The sequence below is a fragment of the Mus caroli genome, chromosome 1, assembly GCF_900094665.2.
Source record: "Mus caroli chromosome 1, CAROLI_EIJ_v1.1, whole genome shotgun sequence".
NCBI lineage: Eukaryota > Metazoa > Chordata > Mammalia > Rodentia > Muridae > Mus > Mus caroli.
In genome coordinates, this window is record NC_034570.1 from 33,276,461 (window position 1) to 33,288,027 (window position 11,567).

Sequence of the window (11,567 nt, forward strand, 5' to 3'; positions counted from 1 at the left end):
ATCACCACCACCACCATCATCCCCACCACCATCATCATCCCCCCCACCATCATCATCCCCACCACCACCACCATCATCCCCACCACCATCATCATCCCCACCACCACCATCACCACCACCACCATCATCCCCACCACCATCATCATCCCCCCCACCATCATCATCCCCACCACCACCATCATCATCCCCACCACCATCATCACCACCACCACCACCATCATCATCCCCACCACCATCACCACCACCATCATCACCACCACCATCATCACCACCTCCATCATCACCACCACCATCATCATCACCACCTCCATCATCACCACCACCACCATCATCACCACCACCACCACTATCATCATCATCACCAACATCACCATCTAAACAACAGGACAGGCAGATAATTGTTACCCTTCCCCACAACCCCACACCGGTTAATCAAAGAGGAATACCAGTGAAACACAATGACTTAGTGGTGGCCAAAGAGAAATATATCCTTCCCATCCTTTAATTTAGTTTTAAATTAAACATAGTATCAAAGCAGCATATACCAAGTGAAGAAGTGCCCCTCACCAGCCAGTGTGGTAGTCATTGACCACGCGTGACTGCTTGCCTTTGGGAGAGGGCAGTATACTTTGAAGACACAGCACTAAAAATGCAAAACGCATTTAGAGTTTGAATACTCATGGTTTGCTAAATAAAACAGAATTATTGAACGGGCTGGAGAGATGGCTCAGCGATTAAGAGCACTGGCTGCTCTTCCAGAGGTCCTGAGTTCAAATCCCAGCAACCACATAGTGGCTCACGACCATCTGTAACGGGATCTGATGCCCTCTTCTGGTGTGTCTGAAGGCAGCAACAGTGTACTCACATACATGAAATAAATACATCTTAAAAAAAAACAGATTATTGAGATTATAAAAGTTGAATCATGTTAATTTGTCTTATCATTGAAAAGAAAGACATTAGGTGACTGGGTAAGATTTGCTCCGTTTTCCATTTTCTCACTTGGTGCTTTTTGTAAACATTTCTCCTCCACTGCCACCTGCATGCAGAGAGCAAAGCAAATGGAAACATAGCAGCGAGATTTTTTTTTTTCCTGAAGATTGATAGCACCATTTGTGTATGTACATATGCATGCAGGTAACCTAAGAGACCACAAGAGGGCATAGATCCTGGGGAGCTGAAGTTACAGGCAGTTGTGACCCACCCTCTTCTACAGCAGAAAATACTTTACCTCTTGAGTGTTGGGCCCCATTTTGGCCCTGGTTTGGGCCTTGAGGACAAACCCAAGCCTGACTTGAGTTTTGAGACCTGTCTCAGTCACTTCCGTATTGGGGTGACTCAGCAAAACCTGTTTGGCCCTGCCTCTGCCCTGCTGTTGTTGATGTAGAGCTTTGCCATTGGCTCTGTCAGTCACTCCATACCGTCTGTCACCCATCCGGGTCTGGTATGTCATCTTACCCCACCAACACCCCCCTCCCCCCATGTTCTGAACTTATATAAGCGAGAGGCTGATGCCATAAAGTTGAGTTCCTGCTTCCACAAGACTCCCAGCTTAGTGTGTTTCTTTTGGTCTGTCGACACTCACCATCCCACTCAGCCCCAGAGAGACTCTGGCGGGACTGGGACCTCTCTCCTCTTGCCTGGACCTGCAGGCAAGGAGCCAGGACTTGGGTGCTTTCTAAATGTTCCCATTTTATTTGAATTTATTTATTTGTGCTGTGCTTTTTATATATGTTAATGACAACAAGCTCCTGTTTTGTATTAAGTAATTTTGCAAGTAATTTTGTGTTCATTTGGTATATGCTGCTTTGATACTATGTTTAATTTAAAACTAAATTAAAGGATGAGAAGGATAAATTTTTCTGAGCTCCCCTCACTAACCCCCCCCCCCACTAAGTCATTATGTCTCACTGGTCTTTCTCTTTGATTAACTAGAGGGGGTGGGGGATTACAATGTACTATTCATTGTTTTAGTTGAGTTTTCTGATAAGCTCAGGTATATAATGAGTCTATCAAATTTTTATCCTGAGGTCGTTTAATGTTCCACAAATTCTCTCTAGTAATTATTATACTACAAGCATGATTATACTACAACAGTATTCTACTAAAAGGTATTTTGTCTAGTATTATCTTCCTCCTCTCTATATATAGTAGTCAGAAATATCCCAATAATCACTCTATTAAAAATTATCCCTCCATAGACGAATTTCCCTAGGCCTGTTATGAACATATATTGCTCTAGGTCACTGAGATGCAGTGTGGGACTTAGATTCTAGAGAGAAGGCTAAATACCCACAGAGAGTTGGGGGAGGCAGGAAGGAAGAGAAAGGCAACTTATACATGCAAGAAACGGCTGCAAGCAGAGAAAATGGCCTGTGATAGACCAAAGGAGGAACATGCAAGAGTTAGCAAGGAAGCCTGGCATGGCAGTGGGGACCAGGAATCCCAGCACTTGAGAGGCAGGAGACTGATCACCAGTTCAAGGTGCTCCAAGGCTGTCTAGTAAGCTCAAGGCCAGGTGAGCCACATGAGCTCCTGTCTCAAAACTAAGTGAATACACACTGAAGAAGTCATGAGTGGAAAGTGCCACAAGTGGGGCAGAGGGAACTAGAAGAAGTTAACCCCAGCGTTTGTCATGTAAGGGCTCTATGCTTTGTACCTGAAGAGCACAATACGCTGTTTCCTGAAGACAGCGCTGCCGTGTGCCAAGGATGCTTTGATAATATTACAATAAGCCATGATCCCATGCCAGGTAGACGCTCTCCTAATCTCCATATCCGGACAGGTCTCCCGTGCACATCAATGAACAGCAGCAACAACAAAAGACCAGGAAAGGGCTAGCAAGTTGTTTCATGTGCCTCCTGTTTCTAAGGAGCCAATAGAAAAAAGTGCAACTACCTTCGATGATGGTTAAATGAGAAGCCCAAGCCACAACATGAGCTCTGGAAGATAAATGCTAGATAGATGATTGATGATAGGTAGATAGATAGGTAGATAGATAGGTAGATAGATAGATAGATGATAGACATATAGATGATACATAAGTAGATGATAGGTGATAAGAAGATAATAGATTATAGATATATAAATAGGTAGATGGATGATAGAAAAATTAGATAGGTATATATATATATATATATATATATATATATATATATATATTAGATAGGTAGATGATGGATGATAGTAAGATGATAGATTATAGATAGATAAATAAATGATGGATGATAAATAGGTAGATGATAGAGAGAGCCATCATCATGGAGGAAGGGGTTCCAGCCAGCTCCAAACCACTGAGAGTTTTTTTTTTTAAGATTTATTTTTTACTTTTAATTATCTCCATCTGTGCACACACATGAACGTGTGTCTGAACATATGTGCAGCATGAGCAGAGTCTAGAAGAAGGTATTAGACTCCTGGAGCTGGAGTCACAGGTGGTTTATGAGCCACTCTGCAAGGATGCTGGGAGCCAACTCCATCCCTTTGTAAGATAAACAATGCTGAGCCATCTCTCCAGTCCCTGTGCTGATGAAAGTCCTAATCTATGATGTTTTGAGCAAACTAAAACACTGTTGCTGATGACTTGTGTAAGTTAAACCATTACATTTCAGAAACAAGGACAACCGAACCCTCTGTTTTCACTGTTCAGGCAGCAGCTGCCTCCAGATCTGGAACCTGCGGTGAAAGGGAGTCAGAGCCCTGGGGACCGCCCTCAAAGGGTGTTTTGGGCTGTGGTTTTAGCTGGTTGCTTACACAGTAACAGACGTTGAGACAGCGAGGTTTTCCACTGGAGAGTTCTGAGCAATCATATGTTATGACTTAGTTTTACAAGAATTCCTCTTGGTCTGGGCTGAGAACCGAGTGGAAGAGGAGGCATGGGGAAAGTGGGAGCTGAGTTTGAAGAACAGGCTGGATTTTGACTTATGGTCTTGAATACAGGAAGTAGAGGCAGGGAGAGTGAAAACCGATTTGAATGTGGACACAGATCAAAGCACCGGTGGATGGGATGTGCCTGCCAATCAGATCATATGAGGACACAGAAGGAAAGTAGCGGGAGAGGAGGATAGCTGCAAGTTGCTGGCCCTGATAGATGAGAATGGAGCTTTTATGGAATTGTCATGAAACTGCAGGAGAAGCCGGGGTGTTGTTAGGGAAATGATGTTAAGATCATGAAGCAGAAAGCACACTCAACGGTGAGGCTACGTGCAGCAGGAGAGTGCATTCATGTCAGGAGAGAGATGGAGGCTGCGGGACTTTACTGGTCATATGAGATGGGGTCAGCTGGGGAGTGAATGCAGGGTCCGTGGGGTAGAGGGGTCAGAGGATCTCCATCACTGAGAGATATGGAAGTGCTGGAGCTGAGGAAAGAACCAAGAAAACGACATTCTGGAGAGCCAAGACAAGGCGTCTGAGAAGATGCAGATTATCTGTGCCATGTGGGCGAAAGAATCAAGTCTCATGAGGATCCGCCAGGCTCGATCTCCTGCCCCTGTCTTGCTCTGGCTGACTCAAAAAGAGTCCTTTCTCATGGACTAAACTTTCATGTGCGTGGGCGAGCACCAATGTGTTTCTCTCTTCCAGAGATATGTTTATCACCTGGGACTGCGTGACCGCTTGAGTTTTGTCTTTGACAAGGCAAATAACTGCACCCTGCTTTTCTTCCTTTCCCAAAAACAATCAGGCAAGTCTCTAACATTCATCTGGAGTTTTCATTGCAATCCTGTGAAGTCCCTTCCCTCCTTAAATAGATGGGGATTTAAATTTAACCTTTTACCACATATGTATTTAAAATATTTCTTTACATGCATGGGTGTTTTGCCTGCATGCATGTCTGTGCACCACATGTGTGCCTGGTGTGTTTGTAAGCTAGAAGAGGGTGTTAGAGTCCCTGGGTCTAGAATTACAGATGATTGGGAGCTTCCAGGTAGATGGTGGGAATTGAACCCACATCCTCTGAAAGAGCAGCCTGTGCTCTAATCCTTGAGATTAGATGACCCTCACTTTATTTTTATATATAAATTTGCTTAGTAAGTGTTGAGTCATTCATATGAAATCCCTAGCTGATTCTGCAGAAATTTTCCCCCTTCAGGCCTGTTTCCTGGTACTTAGTTCTTCTAAGTATTTAAATGTTGGTGCCTTTTATAAATAAAGTCCTCCTTTGTATGTTCTTTCTGTTTTAGCTGTAAGAAGTCCATTTGCATAGAAAGCATTCTCTCACTACTTCTAAAGCTTTTACACACAGGGCAAACAGTTTTCAGTACCTTTGCTACTTGCACAGCACACGGTCTCAACCCACGGACTCGTGAAGCAAGCTATCGAGAAGGATGGGCATTAATGCCAACATTTCATGGGGCTTCCTAAAGAGGCCATGATTTCCAGGTGCTCTGAGAGCTGCTATAGCCACACATCTGAACATGTCCCAGAGACTCCCAATTTCAAATACGTTTTCCTTTGTTAACCCATGAATCAGACCATATGTCCCTTTGATCTTTGCTTCAGAAAATATTGTCACGGTACTCAGAAACAAGGACAGCCCAGGCAAAGTTGTAACATCTGGGCTGGTTTTCTTCTGGAAACCGCCCCCCCCCCAACTTTCAGCTTTCATCCTGGTTATGTATGTCTGGAGAGCACACATGCACAAGCACATACATTAATAAATACTCACACATTCGCACATCTGCACCCTTGCAAACACACACACATACACACACACACACACACATGCACCCTCATTCGCATATATGCACTTTTGCAATACACACAGACATACACACACACACATTCGCACATATGCACCTTTGTAACATACACACACACACACACTTACACAAACATATGCACCCTTGCAACACACACACACAATTACACATTTGAATACATACATACACTTACACAATATACATGGTGTACAAATGTACACACTCATATATACATTCACACTGCCAAGGAACAGAGGAATTTTATTTAGATGGTCCCTACACATGTGCAGACTAGAGTCTAGTCTCTCCCAAGGTTGGTGTGGAAGATTGTAGAGTTGAGCAAGCCAGGCTTGAGTCTCACATCTATCTCTTTATTGGGAAGGCCTTTTAACTCCCTATGACCTTCATTCTCCATATGTGAAAGAAGTGTTCATCTCACCCCCAACCCAGGGTTGCTGGGGGGACTTAGAAAATTTCCATTAAAATGCCCCCTGCAGAGTAGAGGGAAGGGAAGCAGTTCCTGTTAGTATAATTTAGAGGGAATTTCAATATGATTGGCCTTAAAGAAACTCCCAGGCCTTGCTCTCTACTCTAACTGTAGAAACAAAGTGCCCAGAATAAATCTCTCTTTTCTCTCCCCTGCACCTCAGCCGTGAGCCAAATCACCCATTTGTAACAAGTCAGCGTCCACCCAGAGGTTGTTGTGTCAAGGGTAGATACAAAATGCTTATAACTTGTACTGCCAGCCCCAGCCATTCAGCCTTCCTTGTCCCTCAGACTTCCTTCTGAGGAAGTTTTATGGTATGGGGCTTAGGTAAGATCTGAAATTCAACGGGGTCTGATCTTACCTCCCAAAAGGCAGGCATCAAGCCTAAAGATGTCTGGGTAACTTCTCCCTCCTCTTTATGAATGTTTAAACAAGTGGCACCCCAGTGGGGGAGCAGATAAGTCGTACCTCTTAGAGTAGTGGTCACTTCACATGACTCAGACAGCTGTCATGTTGTCCTCTCTAGCTGTTCTCACTACCTGACCATGAAAACTCCTTGAGATTACTGGTCTATTTTGTCTAATGTCTTAAAAATTTTTATTTCTATGTGAGGCATGTGCGTGTAGGGGCATGTATACGGAAGTGCCGTGCTTAAAAAAGTGTCAACCCCTCTGAAACTGGAGTTACAGGTAGTTGTAAGCCACCTGATGTGGTAGGTACTGGGAACCAAAGCTGTGTCCTTTGAAAAAGCCCCAAATGGTCCTAACTGCTGCTTCCTCTTTCCAGCTCACTGCTCTGTGTTAAATTTGATTGACTCCCTCGGTTCAGCAGAGTATCTTTCTGCTCAGCACTGTCTGTCCAATACACAGAGTCCACGGGGAATACAAGGCAAAGTGGCCCTTCCTACCTCTGAAAAATCTCTCAGTTACTGTGGCCAACATCCACCCAAGGGAAGGGGGATTTCTAAAACACACAAAGGCAGGTCCACAGGAGGGAGGATGGGGGAGGGTTTAGGGGGTGACAGGGAGCCTTTCAGTTTGCAAATGTATCCTCAAATGTTGCCAGTGGATGTAGAAACAATAAAGAAGTATCAATTGTGCACCCCTACCAACACAAACAAACCTGTGTGCTTTTTAGAAGGATTCAAACTTGTATCAGTTCTCAAGGTAGGAAAACAAATGTTTATCTCTGCCCTTTCTCTCTTTGTTGACCATTGTGTCTGCATCTCTTCTTGTCCCAGGGTAGGCTGCCACAAAACATTTACCAGTTCTCTGATTGTCATTCGACTTAACATGGTCCGTGGTCTGCTGGCTGAGGGAAGTTTAAGCAGGATCTAATTGGTAACATATTGTTGATTGAATTAAGTACCATATGATAGAGATTTAAACCATAGTAATTTTTCCATAAAGAAAAGTCTGTCAACAGGCTGGAGCCGAGGAGCAGCAATAAATCAAATTGTCATGTTTATTAGTTATTGCAAGAGTTGAGTTGCCTCGTATTCATTATAACCCCCATTTTAGCACAGATAAAAGCTATAAAGAGGAGTATTTGTGAAAGATGCTTTTAATAGGTTTGTATTTGTGCACAAACACCTGCTTATATTTTAATCCTGATAAAAATGGTGTTATTTCATTTTAGAAAGAACATGTATTTTGACAGTTATCTAGGGAAGAGACAAGGCTTTGGGTAAAATGTCCAAGTTATGTTTTAAAACCTTGAAAAATCAACTCATTAACAGTTAAATAAATAAGAAAGTTAAATAGACTGGGGCCACAGAACGTGATATAACATCCTTCCCTTACCAGATTTACTCAAATTCAGAGAGGAGGTAGGACATTTTTAGTAAGAGATCTTTAGAACAATGCTATTTGACTTATAATATCTGAATTTCAGAAATAAAAGTTTATGTATGGCAATGGTTTGACAAATCACAGACCATTATTACCAGAGCCATTTGAAAGAATAAGCAATGCCACACTTTATAGTCTGTCATTAAGAGCCAACATCAGGGGATGGGTGACTGAGTAAAGTTCTGCCATGCAAGGGTCTTGAGTTCAGGTCCCCAGCACCTATGCAAAAGCTGGACTTGGTGTCAAGTCTATGAATCTGGAAAGATGCAGAGAAGCGAATCTCTGGAGCTCTCTGCCCAGGTGGCTTAGCCAAATCAACACATTCTGGGCACTGAGAGACCCTGCCTCAGAAATACAGGGTAGGGGTGGGTAGGGTAGGGAATGACTGAGAAGGACTCCTGATAGTGGCCTCTGACCACCACATACATATACAGGCACATGGATGTGCATTCTCACGAGCAGAAACACACACACACACACACACACTAATTAAAGCAAAACCGAACTGACCTCACTAGCCACACTTTTCTTTCAGTCTGTCTTTACTCAGAGTCCCATCCACATGTATTCTCAGGTGAATCTGAAATAATAGAATACTATTTTATCTGCCTAGCCACACTGGGTCCCTATAAAGCCATGTGTGCTCTATGCAGAAGGTTACTGAACACTCTTGACAAATAAAGAAAGTGTGGAAAGTAAAAGTGATTCATTGTGGGGACCTCTGCTGTCAACCTTAGCAGGCAGGATGTCAGCCTGGGAGTCCTTGCTCTGAACAATGGTGTAGATTGAAGAATCTGTAAGCTGAAGTCTGGCACCAGCCCCCTTACTGTCCCCCTAGCTCTCACTGTAACTTTGAACTGATTCTTAAGTTGTTTTGGACTTGGCTTCCTCATTGCTCACTTTTGGTAAATGGCCTGCATCCTAGAGATAATGTGTGAGGGCTGAGGACATGGCTCTGGACAGGGTCAAATGGAATTCCCCACATACAATTACTGGCAAGTGGGAGACTCCGAGTACACTCCGGGCTATCAGCTGGATGAGAGAATTGCAGGTATCAATTCCCTAGGCTGCTGTGCACATGGATGAAGAGGAGATGTGTGAATACATATAACCAGACATAGTATTTCCATGTTGCCCCTCTCATGAGTGGGACTCATGAACAGGGGTGTCCAGAGATCTTTTCTCTCTGCCTGTTGTTCTCCAGCATTCTGAGGGTCAGAACAGTCAGCTCTAACTGAAATGTCTCCCCTAAGCCTGCCCCAACCGCTATCCATTCACCTTTCCAACCTTTTGACATTTCTTTTCAATTGCATGAAAGATAGCAGTGGCGCCAATGATGGGCAGCCGGTCCTCACCAAGCCCCTCTACTGTTCCAGGCACTCTCTTATGTGCTTTATATGTAGTAATACATTTAACTCTTAATTCAGAGATAAAGGCCATTATCACGTCCAGTTTTCAGATGAAGGACCCAGGATACAGAGACATAGCAGCTTTTTCAAATCCATCCTGCTAGAGTAGGGATTTGAACCAGCAGGTCCAGCAAATGAGCAATGCTCATTTGTCCTGTTTTTGAAATGCAAACCAAATAAAACTATGTGTGCTACAACTAAATACTAAGCGCAGATGATGCCCCAGACCGAGGAAATAGCAGTTGACAGAGACAAACCCCAAGAACATTGAATGCACACATTGCTTTGCTGTTATCTCACTCAGGTGGGGAGACAGGGAGATGGGGACATGGGGAGACCCTGTGGCCCCATGTAGAGGAAGACAATTCTGTGCAGTTAGCAAACCTCTACATTTCCACCAGGAAACAGGTACGTTTGGTGAAAGCAGGAGATGCTTCCTAACCTTGATTACTTAGTTTGTACAAATGACACTCGGATGGGTTTACCACTGCTTGATCTGTGGACATTTGCCCTTCAGCTGCCGCTCTTGTGGTGCCAGGCCCCACGCTACCCACATCCCCCTGTCTTGTAGGAGGATTGTTGTGCTTTGAATGGACAACTCTGGGAAATGCACATCTAAACATGATTGCATGTTTTGTAATTTGTAACATTTGAGTAACAAGGAATCGCATGTAGAAAAAAAGCCCTTCGTTATACTAATTGTTTTCTTTGGTCTCAAAAAAATATAGCTGCTGTGTTATTTGATATCATGTGATATGTGTTCCTGGATATGAATACGAGAGAGAGAGAGAGAGAGAGAGAGAGAGAGAGAGAGAGAGAGAGAGAGAGTGTGTGTGTGTGTGTGTGTATACATAATGTTCCTTGTGTGAAGACATGAGCTACAAAGATAGTGTTGTTAACTGTTGCAGTAAGTTACTTTTGCATGAGTGAGAGTGGCCTTAGGCTTCCCACAGTCTCCTTTGTATACATTCTGAAGTCACCGGCGAGGCCATCCTCATATCCTCCCTGTGACCTTGACTTGGGTTCTTTCATTGAGGTATAGCTGGTGACCTACATGAGGTTCAGACATAGTGCCTAAGACCATTGGGCCCAATTGGCATCACAGATGTATGTGAGAACATGTTTACCTCTAGATTGTGTCTTCTTTGCATGCCACACATGCATACACACACACACACACACACACACACACGTTATGACCTTCTCTGGTTATGTTCTACATCTGCCTGTCCCATTATCCAGCCATGCACCAGGTCACGATTCTCTCTGTGGAGCAGGCTAGGAATGCTCTCAACTGTCGGGCCCTGAGGAGCCTGAATGCACAGTCCTAGGCTTCACCCACAACTCCCGAAGGTACCGAGACACAGACCCACTTACCTCTCAACACACTCTTGTTTTTTTTTTTCTGTTCCAAATAAATTGTTCAGCTTCTCTCTTCTGTGTACAGATCCCTCCTCGCTGGCAAGAGTTCTGAATGGCACTTTCTGCACAAACAGGAAGAGCTTGTGTGGTCACCACCCAAGTGTGCAGGTGTTGATAGAGGATGTGAAAGTGTGGAGGCGACGGACTACGGCAGACACCCAGCCCCCTTGCTCCTACCCGCCCCAGGGCAGACCGGTAACAGAGCCTGGACACACAGCTTGAGAGATCTCCTGACAAGAACATAGATTGAGATACATCGTCATGGTGGCCAGGGGCAAAGGTCCTTTTCACTCCCACCTAACCCTAAAAGGAATGTTGAAAATACATCCTGGAACATTCTAGAATCCCTTATACTCTTACCAGGTACTGATCTTAGTAGGCTATTTAGCATCCTTTTTTTCCTTCTCTGTATGTGTGCGGTGTGTGTGTGTGTGTATGTGTACATGCATGTGTATATATAGGTGCCTGTGCATTTACGTGGAGGTCAGGCACATACATTTCTGTGAACAGACACCGTGACCAAGGTAACTCTTATAAGGACAACATTTAATTGGGGCCAGCTTACAATTCAGAGGTTCAGTCCATTATCATCATGGCAGGAAGCATGGCAGCATCCAGGCAGGCAGGGTGCAGGAACTGCTGAGAGTTCTATATCTTCATCCAAAGAAAGCCAAGAGCAGACTGTCTTTCTGGCAGCTAG